At 35.8% G+C, this 11,308-nt stretch overlaps 1 pseudogene across 1 annotated transcript; it reads left to right on the top strand.

Moving 5' to 3' along the window:
* The first annotated feature begins 7,817 nt into the window (after nt 1–7,817).
* Nucleotides 7,818–9,680, top strand: LOC143565437 (zinc finger protein CONSTANS-LIKE 16-like; annotated as a pseudogene). The gene is made up of 2 exons (XR_013141072.1): nt 7,818–8,906; nt 9,202–9,680. The product of XR_013141072.1 is annotated as a zinc finger protein CONSTANS-LIKE 16-like (transcript).
* Nucleotides 9,681–11,308: the final 1,628 nt, after the last annotated feature.

The following is an 11,308-nucleotide window of genomic DNA, read 5'->3' as shown; positions in this document are numbered from 1 at the left end:
GTGTAGGTCAACTCCCGACTGATACTACCGTCAACCCGAACCACTACTGCTCTAGCTCCAAGAAGGAAAACAATGTTCACATCAATGCGTTAAGTCTTTTACCTAATTTTGAAATTTCTGGTGTTGAAGTTGATTCACCACCACAGTTTGTTTAAGGGGTGGTGGAAGATGTTAGTGGTAAGAGTAATTGTGTTGGTCAAAATGAAAAGATTTTCCAAAATAACTCAAATTTAAAAGCAAATGAAACATTTTTTTGTGAAAATTGTTCTTGTGATAAATGTTTTAAATGGTAAATTGACCAACACAAGGGATGAAGGGGTGGAGCATAATACCACCCTCAGTAAACTCCAAGACCCGGGAGTGTTGTTTTTCTCAATTCAAATTGGGGAATTTAAAACTGATCGGGCACTTTTAGATCTCGAAGCATGTGTTAGTATCATGCCTGGTAGTTTATATGATCAGTTTGAATTTGGCCCGTTAGAAAGGGTAAACACCACCATGCTGTTGGCGGACCAAACTCATACACTCCCTCGGGGCTTGATGGCTAATGTAATGGTGCAGGTGGAGAAATTTTTCTACCCAGTTGACTTTCTTGTACTTGACTATGCTAAACGTATGAATAATACACAACCACAAGTCATATTGGGTAGGCCATTCCTTGCCACTACATATGCGGTAATTGATTGTGCTAACTGGGTTTTGGGAATCAAGTGTGGAGACCGTGATAAACGGTTATCATTGTTTTGAAATGCTACTAACCTTCTTGTTGACAAGTGTGTATCCTTGGACAAGGATCACACAAAAGAGGAATGTTTTGTGATTGACAGGACATATAAGAAGGAATTTGAGAAACAACAGAGTGAGAAGGCAGTAGAGAAAGGTAGCCGACCAAGGAAGAAGAAGGTTAGGCATCCACCCAACCAAAATGATCGAGAGTGGAGATTGAAGGTGTTCAGGCCAGATCCTGGCCTATTGGAAGACTGGAAACAAACGATTGAAGAATAGGGTGCTTATAATGAGAAGGTTGCACGGGAGCGGGCTAGACGCCCACCTTGAATGCCATAAAAGTTTCAAAAGGGTGGTTATTGTACATTTTGTATATTTTTAGTTTGCAGTTTGTTTTACGTTTTATATTACTAATTGTATTTTAAGCGTACCATCATAGTAAAATCTAAGTGTGTGGATACTTCATGAAAAAATTTGGGATTTTGATGTGTTCGATAAAGTTTTTATCAGAAAACGAGGTTTCAGTTTAGCTACCCAGAGTGCTTTCATGTTTTTTTTTGCTGTGGTTAATCCAGGTACATGTATATTTTGTTGTATTTTGAACTTTGTGGGTGTTGTTCACTATACACCCTCACGAGACCTTACTCGTCCACCCGGGCCACCGGGGGGTTTAAAGGGCTTGTTGCATACGCTAAATGCAATCATGATTCCTACGAAAGTGAATTAGGTATTTTGAAATTTTTAATTCGTTTAACAAAATTTATTATGAAACGACTTAATTCGGCTCAGTAATTGTTTTAATAAAATTAACAGAAAATCATTTTCATAACTCTTGAAAGACCTATATCTTACACTTGTGAGAAGCTTGCTTCTACAATTCTCGAGATTTTGAAGGATTGGTTGTCAGTTTTGGTATTTAGGGTGAGACGAGTGTGCACGAGTGTTTAAAAGCTTGCTTTCCGAGCCGATTGTTCCATTTCATTGTCGAGGATATCAGGTGATTTCAGTTTCATAATCTATTTTGTTTTTATTAGTTTAAATGTTATAAGTGTAATTGTATAATTGCTAGTAGAACAATCACATTAGAGCCCCGGGTTTTAAAATCGTTAAACAATCAATTTCAAACCCGTCCCTCAAATGTTCATTAATTGTTTAAATATTTTAACATTGAGGACAATGTAAACCTCTAGTGTGGGGATGAGGGAAATTTGAAAATTTTTAGCCCGATAGTACCTCTAAGAGTGTTCAGAAACCAAAGTTGTTAACTATTAATTATTGTCATTAATGCCAAGTTATAGGTTTCTGGTCATGGTTGGTTTTTCAGCTTCTCGATAGTCTTACTCACAAATGTTTTCAAAAAGAGAAGTTGAGAATGGGGTCGTTTAAGCGGGGATAACAAGTCAAGGGGACGGGTATACTTGTTTCATATCGGCAACCAATTATTCCAGACATATTGTGAGATGGCCCCCTTATACTTAATACACATATTATATAATAGATATAAAACATGTCTTACACCATTGATTGAGGGAAACCAGTATGTTTTATAGAGTTAGAACTTGCTTGTCACATGCTTATCGAGATCTTAATACCACCACCTGTATGGATATTAGGACTTTAGAAAACCCTTACATACACTTTTCACCCACTAATTAAATTTCCTTACCCGACATTATCTCCCTAGGAGCCCGTTTGGACCATATTCATTTTCATTTATTAAAGTTAACATTACACACCAATTCAGCCTTGGCCTTCATTTTATTTTTAACCATGTATGATGAAATCCAGTTCTTTATCGAGTTTTACATAGTCAGTTGTAGAGCATAGTACACAATGTACGTATGTCTCGGTAGAGTTGTATATATTTATTTCTTTCTGTGTATCGTTTATTGAAGTAAAAAAAAAGAAAAAAAAAAGAAAAAAAATTTGAAAAATTCAGCAAAAATCCTAAAAGAAGTTATCAGTTTATGCTCAGTTTGTGTAATTAGCAGTTTGTTTGTTTCTATTTAGTTGTGTATATATTTGTTAAACTGGGTTTCATCCACCTTAGTCACTAAATATGCCAAATACGAACCCAAACCTAAGCCTCAACAAAACCCTAGTCCGAGTCTTTATGTAACCCTTGTGTAATGGGTGGAGATAAAACTGGCCTGCAAGCTTATTAAGTTTTGACTCATACTTGGTATTTGAGGGTAGAGACATATACTGGCACATCTTTTGCTAGTCCAGATATTAAACCGAGAGGAGGGTTGATAGTGTGAGGGGGTATGAACATGTATGTATTAACCGGAAACAAAGTACACTCGTCTGGGCAACTCTATTGTTTTTATAATATCATTTAACCATTTATGTGGGATGTCAATCTAGAAAGTGTCAGTCTGGGAAACTGGGTATGACCTTAAACCTTACTAGTATTAATGGTGATAATTTACATACCTATGATGGAGGTTGATGTTTTCTTTAGAGTTTGCTTGAGAGCAAGAAAAAGATAAGTGTGGGGATGTGAAAGTTGGTTAATTTGTATATGCTTTAGTTCGTTTATTTATTAGTTTTAACTGTCTATTTTGGAACTTCGATACTTCATACGTGTTTAGTGGATTTCAGGTCACAGATGTTAAAGTACCTAATTTGGACCTGTTGAGGCACGAGATGAAGACCCGGGACGTCCAGCAATCATAACGAGGAAATTATAAAAGAATTATGCTGAGAAGGCCCATCGTGATACGCGGTGGGAAAGCTTGAAGACCCATCGCGTATCACGATGGGTGTTAAATGAATGTTGACTTTTGGTCCATCATGATACGTGATGGACCACTAAATACCCCATCGCGTATCGCGATGGGTGACGCAGACGGGATTTTTAGGGTTTTATATCATTTTCATCATACACGACCCTATTCTTCCATAACCACTTCCAGGCGATTACCAGAGTAGAAGAGAGCCGATTCCATCATACCGGATCATACCGAGGCCAAGTACATGCTCCATATCATCACTATTGACGATTCCAAGATGTCGAGGCCGGCTAATCTCTCCGATTCATTCCCGGGATGTAGAGTTTGTATTTATTTCAGTTTTGAATGTAACCATGAACATACAATGTGTAATTATCTTTGATTGATCTATGAGTATTGATATGTAGTATTGTTGTGCATTCAATCGGTTTAGGTTTACGTTGATCAGAATGATTGGTTTGTCGGTTGATATAGTAATTGCTCATAGGGTTGTTTACTAGAATGAATACAACGAATCACACAATTGCCCTTAGTTGAGTCACATTGGCAGGGACCGTTTGATAACCAGTGTTGTGTATTTGCGATTTTTGTGCCTAAGGTTTAACTTGTTAGTCAGTCTTTAGTCAGTATATGATAATTAATCTGTTAGGTTGCATGAGAAACTGTTGAATTACATTCTTGAACCCAGTGGATGATTCATCTTTGTTAATTGCTTGAATTCGTTAATTTGCTTAATCATTATTATAACCAACTTATTTGCTTGTGTGATCAGCACTAAAACTTACTACTTCATAATACTGAAACTTGTTTGCATGATTCACATTGACCACATACTCCTTGTGTTCGACACCCTACTTACCCTAGCTTGCTTAGGTGATTAGGAACTGATTTTAATTGTTTTTTACTAGATAGAGACAGTCTAGCATCAATTATTCTACTTTGTACATACAATGACACCCATAATTTACATACAAGAAACACTATCTCATACCCATTGAAGGAACTTCTTCCCTTGTCTATAGAAGGAAAGACTATCCATGTCCATTAAAGGAACACCTATACTTATCTATAAAAGGAACGTTTGTTCATGCCCATAAATGGAAAGTTTGTCCATATATATATAAAGAACCCCAATCTCTAATCATGTAACATTAACTTGTATCTATAAAAATAATAATAAACAAATAACCATTTAAGGGACACTTAACACATAAACGTAATAATTTAATAAGCAATATCACGTGACCATTCAAGGAACAATAAAGTAAAATTCATAAAAGGAACACAAAAGTAAAATTCATAAAAGGAACACATGTCTATCGTATAAGCATTCACATACCATTCATACCATTCATGATGTGGACAAGCATAAGGTACACCAACCTCCCTGATGTCCACGTCATGACGTATTCACTTTCTTCACCCAACTTCAAATGAGAGGTTAGATATAACAAAACTTACAATTTACGTCTTATTAACTATTTAATCAATTAAATAACTTCTTATGTATGTATGCATACAACCCCGAAACGTTAAAAAATAAATGTTCTAGAACTCACCTGAATCCTTTTTCATTATAAATTAATAGTTACTCACATATATAGTTAGGCACAAGTAGTTTAACTTTATGAACTCCAGCTTGCATTATGGCGTGGACTTGGCTTGTTCGATACAACGGGGTTCACGTCAGGGTACCCGATTCACATGAAAAATGTGATCCGAATTGGATGGAAAATCCGATTCGAGTGACGTTTCATCCCGAGTCTAATGCGAAATATGATTGGTGTGAAGGTTCCATCTGAATCATATGGGTAAGTTTGATTCGTGAGGGTAATCCGATTTGTGTTAGGTGATCCAAATTAGATGGGTTATCCGATTCACGTGAATATGATTCGATTCGTGTAAGGTTGATCCCATTCGTGTGAGGGCGATCCGGTTCATGAGAGGTTATCCGAATCAGATGGGTCATCTGATTCACGTGAAGATGATCCGATTCGTGTGAGGGTGATCCGATTCGCATGTGGTTGATTCGATTCGTGCGAGGGGATCCAAATCGGATGGTTCATCCGATTCACATGAAGATAATACGAATCAGATGCGCGATCAGATTTGCGTGAAGGTGATCCGAATCGGATGGGTCATCTGATTCACGCATGACACCCCAATTCGTACAAGGTTCATCCGATTCATACATGGTTGTTCTGTTCCTATAGGAATCTGATACGCATGTGAGGATCCGATTTGAATAACAGTTTAAGGAATTCGATTCATATACGGTTTGGTTTTAGTTCAAACTTTATATTAAAATGTTTCCACCTATCAAAGGCTATAACTAGCTTGTTTAATGTTCGATTAATCACTCCAACATTACTAGGCAAACCAAAATGCGAGATCTAGCTTTAAAGGTAACTTTTAAGATATCGATATACTTTAAGGGGTTTTATGAATGAAATAGTACCTTTTTAAGTTTGAAACGAAGTTGATAGCAAAAGAGCCTTCACAAATCTTCGTACTCTAGACTCGATCTAGGCTTTGATGCAACCGGTTCTTAATTTCGACTTAAAACAAGATTTAGAGTTCTTAAAAATCGGTAATTTTTATTTATATTTTTAATGAAAGTTTTTATTTATGTGTTTAAATTTATTTTATTATTAATTTTTAATTAAAATTTATATTTTTTTTTGATGATTTAAAGGAGTTATGCCACCACTTAGAAACTCAAAGTATGCTCTATAATGACATTTACTTTAGGGTGTTCGTGAACGTTTGATATAGTATTTTTAAACGTTTGTTTATATTTCCTAAAGCTTGTTTGTTTATATTTGTTAATTAAAGGTTTTTTCATATATATTTATTAGTGACTTTTAACAAAAATTTATAATAGTATTGTGTTTAGCTTATATATATTACCTTATAGATTCATTGAAATATTTATAACCAATGTTTTAAACAAATATATCTTTTAATACCCTTTTTTATATTAATGTAGAATATATACGGAGAACAACATATGTCACTAACCTCTTTTGTAAATTTAATTTAATAAGTTTTATTTGTTGAATCATTCCCACAACTATTCTTCACTATTATATTTTTTATGTTACTTACGGTTTATCGCTCTACCTAGTTTCTTCAACTTTGAAGTGATGCAAAGGTTTGTTTTAAGGTTATTATTGTATGCATGTTTTTCTTTGTTTGTGATGAATGTCCAAAATATAAAAGTCCTAATAGTAAAACAGTTAACAACCAGAAAGGAGAATTTCTGGTTGACCTTTAACATGATGAATAAGTTAATAATGTAGAACATTATCTACTTCTTTTATATACAAATACTCTTAGGCTATGTGTAGTAGGCGTCGGTTAGGGGTGAATTTGGGCGACAAAGAGCGCAAACACCGCCCCCTGGACGATATTTGGGCGAATTTGGGCGGGGGCGAGGTTAGTTTGTCGCCCGGAAGAAGAAGAATATTATTATTATTATATTATATATTATTATTATTATATTACTATTGTGTATATATGTATATGTATATGTATATGTATATGTATATGTATATGTATATGTATATGTATATGTGTTGTGTGTGTGATATATATATATATATATATATATATGTATATGTGTTGTGTGTGTGTATATATATGTATATGTATATATGTTGTGTGTGTGTATATGTATATGCAAAATTAATTCTAGAAACAACCTGAACAACCGAACCACCCATTCTCTCCTTTAGGTCAACACCATGGTTCGCAAAACCAACCAAACGTGAACTTACATTGGAACCCGATGAACCTAAACCAACCGAGCTATCCGTTTCAATTTCCCGACCCGAACCTAAACATGTACGCCAACCGAGCTATATGTTTTTTTATATTTTTAGTTATGTATTTTCTTTAGTTATGTATTTTTTTTTGTATTTCTTTTTAATTTTAATGCATTTTTATTTAATTATTTGAATAAATTGGTTTTTATTTAATTAGTTTAATTATAAAAAGAAAATATTAAAAAAAAAACACTGTGGACCCAACTTGTAGTCCCTACACCATTACACCCCAAAAACAAATTTTCACTCCATACTTACTGGACGCCACGTGTCACAATTCATCCCCAATTATAGCCCCTCCACTACACATGACATTACATTACGTGTGACCCCACAAGAAATCCATTGAATGGAAAGGTTGCCAATAACAACACAAGTTGAGGGATGGAGTTCATAAAGTAGCCAATAAAAAAATGATAAGGCCGGACCTATATGAACTACACCAGTTGATCTACGTCTACCGTAGCCTCTTTATAAACCCTTTCAGTAGTCCACAGTGTTCTCTGTAAAAAGTGCACACAGTGGGGTCCACCCACAACCCAAAACCTCACACTTTTCTTAAAATATCTAAAGTTTCAAACACGAAGTTCTAATTTCCTTACCCGATGGTCTCGTCTGACACAAAACTGGCCAACGTCGTAGGAGGAAAAACGGCGAGAGCGTGTGACAACTGTATAAGAAAGTGTGCTCGGTGGTATTGTGCTGCTGATGACGCTTTCTTATGCCAGTCATGTGACGGTTCAGTTCATACGGCAAACCTTTTAGCTCGCCGTCATGAAAGGCTTCGTTTAAAGATAGTTTCATTGAAACTATCATCTTTAGATAATAAGCCTGCTCCACCACCGTGGCACCAACGGTTCACAAAGAAACCTAGGACGCCACGGGGCGGGAACCAGAAACATGGCACCCGTCAAACAACAAAATCAGATGAAAGCAGTATAAGTTTCATTAATCCTCTTCACTTAGTCCCAGAGGCCGGAAGTGACGAGCCGACCACCGTGTCATGTGAAGAGCAGCTTCTGTATCAGGTTCCGGTCTTTGACCCCTTCTCGGCCGAGCTTTGTCTTTCAGCTGGTAACTCGAATGAGGCGACGGCGCCTATGAAACAACCCGAAGAGACAACTCCGTCTCGGGTGGATTCGAATCATCAACATGGGTCGTTCGATTTGAATGGGTTGATACTCCCGTCCGACGTGGAGCTTGAGGAGTTTGCTGCTGACGTGGAGAACTTACTGGGAAAAGGTCTTGATGATGAGTCGTTTGCAATGGAGACTGCAGAGAGAAAGATTCTGAAAAGAGTTTGGAGATAGTGAAGGTTGAAGAAGCCCAGATGCAGTTTGAAGTAATGGAGACGGAGATGATGAGAGAGCCGTTTCAGCTGAGCTTCGATTATGATTCTCCTCTATGGGAGGAGAAAGATGACAAGGTGGTGGTCAAAGAGAATGGTCATGTTGATATTAACATAGGAAAATATGATGCTGAAAATAACAAGAAATTAACAAGAATATTAAACCTGGATTTTGAAGGTATCATTGCTGCCTGGGATGATCAAAGATCTCCCTGGACCACCGGTGACCGGCCGGAGTTGGATCCAGATGATTGTTGGCCTCAATGCATGGTAGGTCTACTGTACTTACTTTCAGATTTATATTATATATATACCTTTTTTTTTTATTGATAAACGAGATTGCTACTTTTAATTAGTTGGTATGGGTCTTTGGGAGACTTCCTTTACTTTTAGTCGGTTCCCTTATGAACGTTTCAAAATATACCTAAATAATTTACCTTAAAAAGAACCTTTTTTTTCTTCACAAATTGTTAGTGGGGATTACATGAGTTCATTCAATCTGAATAAAGTACGACAACTTTCTATCAACAAAAATGAAGGTTTAACATTATGTTTTGATTTTCAGGGTGGATGTGGGATACCTCATCATCATCTTCATCATCAATGTTATGGTGACATGGGATTAATGATGGCAGGAAATCCGGCGATGTTAGATGGCGGGAGGGAGGCGAGGGTGTCAAGATATCGAGAAAAGAGGAGAACAAGGTTGTTTTCGAAGAAAATAAGGTATGAGGTTCGGAAACTGAACGCAGAGAAGAGGCCTAGAATGAAGGGAAGATTTGTGAAAAGGGCATCATCTTCTTCAGGCTTTCCTTTGCTTATCAAATAATTAACAATTGACTTATGCTGCTAACACAACATCCATCTTAAAATTTTGTAACGTAATTAAGCTCTGTAATTGCTTAGGTCTTCCTAATTTAGAATGTTCGTACAAAATTTGAATAATAAATGGAAAATGAGAGATCAATTTTACATGTTTTCATGCTCAGTTTACTTTCTTTGATAATGTTAGCGTTCAAGTTCAATTTCTTTAATTAAAGAAACCACAGCTGAAGCTTAACCTTCTTTTTCTTTCTTTCTTGTACTTTTTTACGCAAATATTTTTTAATTCTTGTCATGTGTGGAGCTTGAACTTAAGACCCTACAAAACTCTTTCAATCTAAGAGGAAGAGGGCGCTTCTTTAAAATACCCCAATACGTACCTAGCACTCCGTTACGCTAAGGTATACACCCCTCAACATCATTCCCCTCATTCGTCACGTCAGCTTTCTCCAATCATTCAACATCAATCTTCAACAAAGAAAATACATCATTCTCCATCATTTAATAACAAAAATATATTGAAAAAGAAAAGAATATATATATATATATATATATATATATATATATAAGATTGGTTACCCTTAAATGAGATGACGAATGACCATACTGACCGCGTGACCCTTTTAGATGGGGGGGGGGGGGGGATGTTCCAGGAGACCCCTCGTGTGAGGGGTGCCATGTAGGCTGCCATATCAGTGAGCACCTCTACTATACAAAACTTGGTCGGGTCAAAACATATTCGATCAAAACAAACCAATACAAACCAATAAGTAAAAGAGTAAATTACACTTACATTATTGACGAGTATGTCAAGTCCGTCACGAACTATCTCCTTCATGAAGTTTAAGATATAATATCGGCACTCTATACTTCCCGACTGAGTTGGACACTAAAGAATAGCATATTCAAAGTTACAGATTATGATTGAATGGTAATACAAGTTTGTTTTTGTGTGTGTTGAACTGAAGCCAACCTAATTACTATAAACATCATCTCATAATTCTCTAATGAAGTTGTCTATTATGACTTCAAGTTGAAATAATCACACTTTAGTTACACATGTATGAAACAGATTTTTACAAAGTTGAAAAGAAATACTTTTATTTTAGTCGTATTATTTTATTTCACAATATGAAGTTCCGGCTACCTATAATCAGTATCAAACAATGACATATCTTCATACATAAATCTAATTAAAGTCCAGTACTATAATCATAAATTATAAAATTACTAATAAAGCATAATCATCATGAAAGATGAAATAAATACCTGAACTAGATGAGGTGACAAGGTATCTACTTGAACAAAAATAAGGTCCTAAAAACGAGTAGCAAACAAGTCAACAATTTCCAAGCATCACTATTGACCCAAAAATTTTCCCATACTGCAAGTTTTCACAGGAGGCAAAAACATTCTTGGTGGCAATAAAAATAATATGTTTCTTCATGGTACCTCGTATTTTATTCATCATGCCAAATTACCAAAATACCCTTTGCAAGATTAGAGTCATTTTAAAGTTTTAGAGTGTATTAAAAACTGTGAGGCTCCACAATACATATCATAGATTTATCCTTATCATAGAAAGAAGACTTTGATTTAGAAAACATCTTTACTTACATATAATACTATCATTGTATATTTAATGCATCCACAAGCATCTACCTTCTTACCGGATTAGAAACGCTTCAACCTAACAAAATTCAAAATATAATAATATTATTTTTGTACATGTGGTTAAATATACACACCATAGTTATTAAAAGAGCTAGGCGCACCCAAGGCGCATAGGTCTCTCCTAGGTCTAGGCGCAAAGCGCAAAAAAAGCGGGGACCTAAGAAAAAAAAAGCGCA

This window comes from Bidens hawaiensis, unplaced genomic scaffold (genome assembly GCF_021521415.1).
Source record: "Bidens hawaiensis isolate Kalapana, Puna unplaced genomic scaffold, B.hawaiensis_p1.1 tig00022337_1, whole genome shotgun sequence".
Taxonomy (NCBI): domain Eukaryota; kingdom Viridiplantae; phylum Streptophyta; class Magnoliopsida; order Asterales; family Asteraceae; genus Bidens; species Bidens hawaiensis.
The sequence above is the reverse complement of the archived record's forward strand: the minus strand, read 5'-3'. Positions and strand labels throughout refer to the sequence as shown.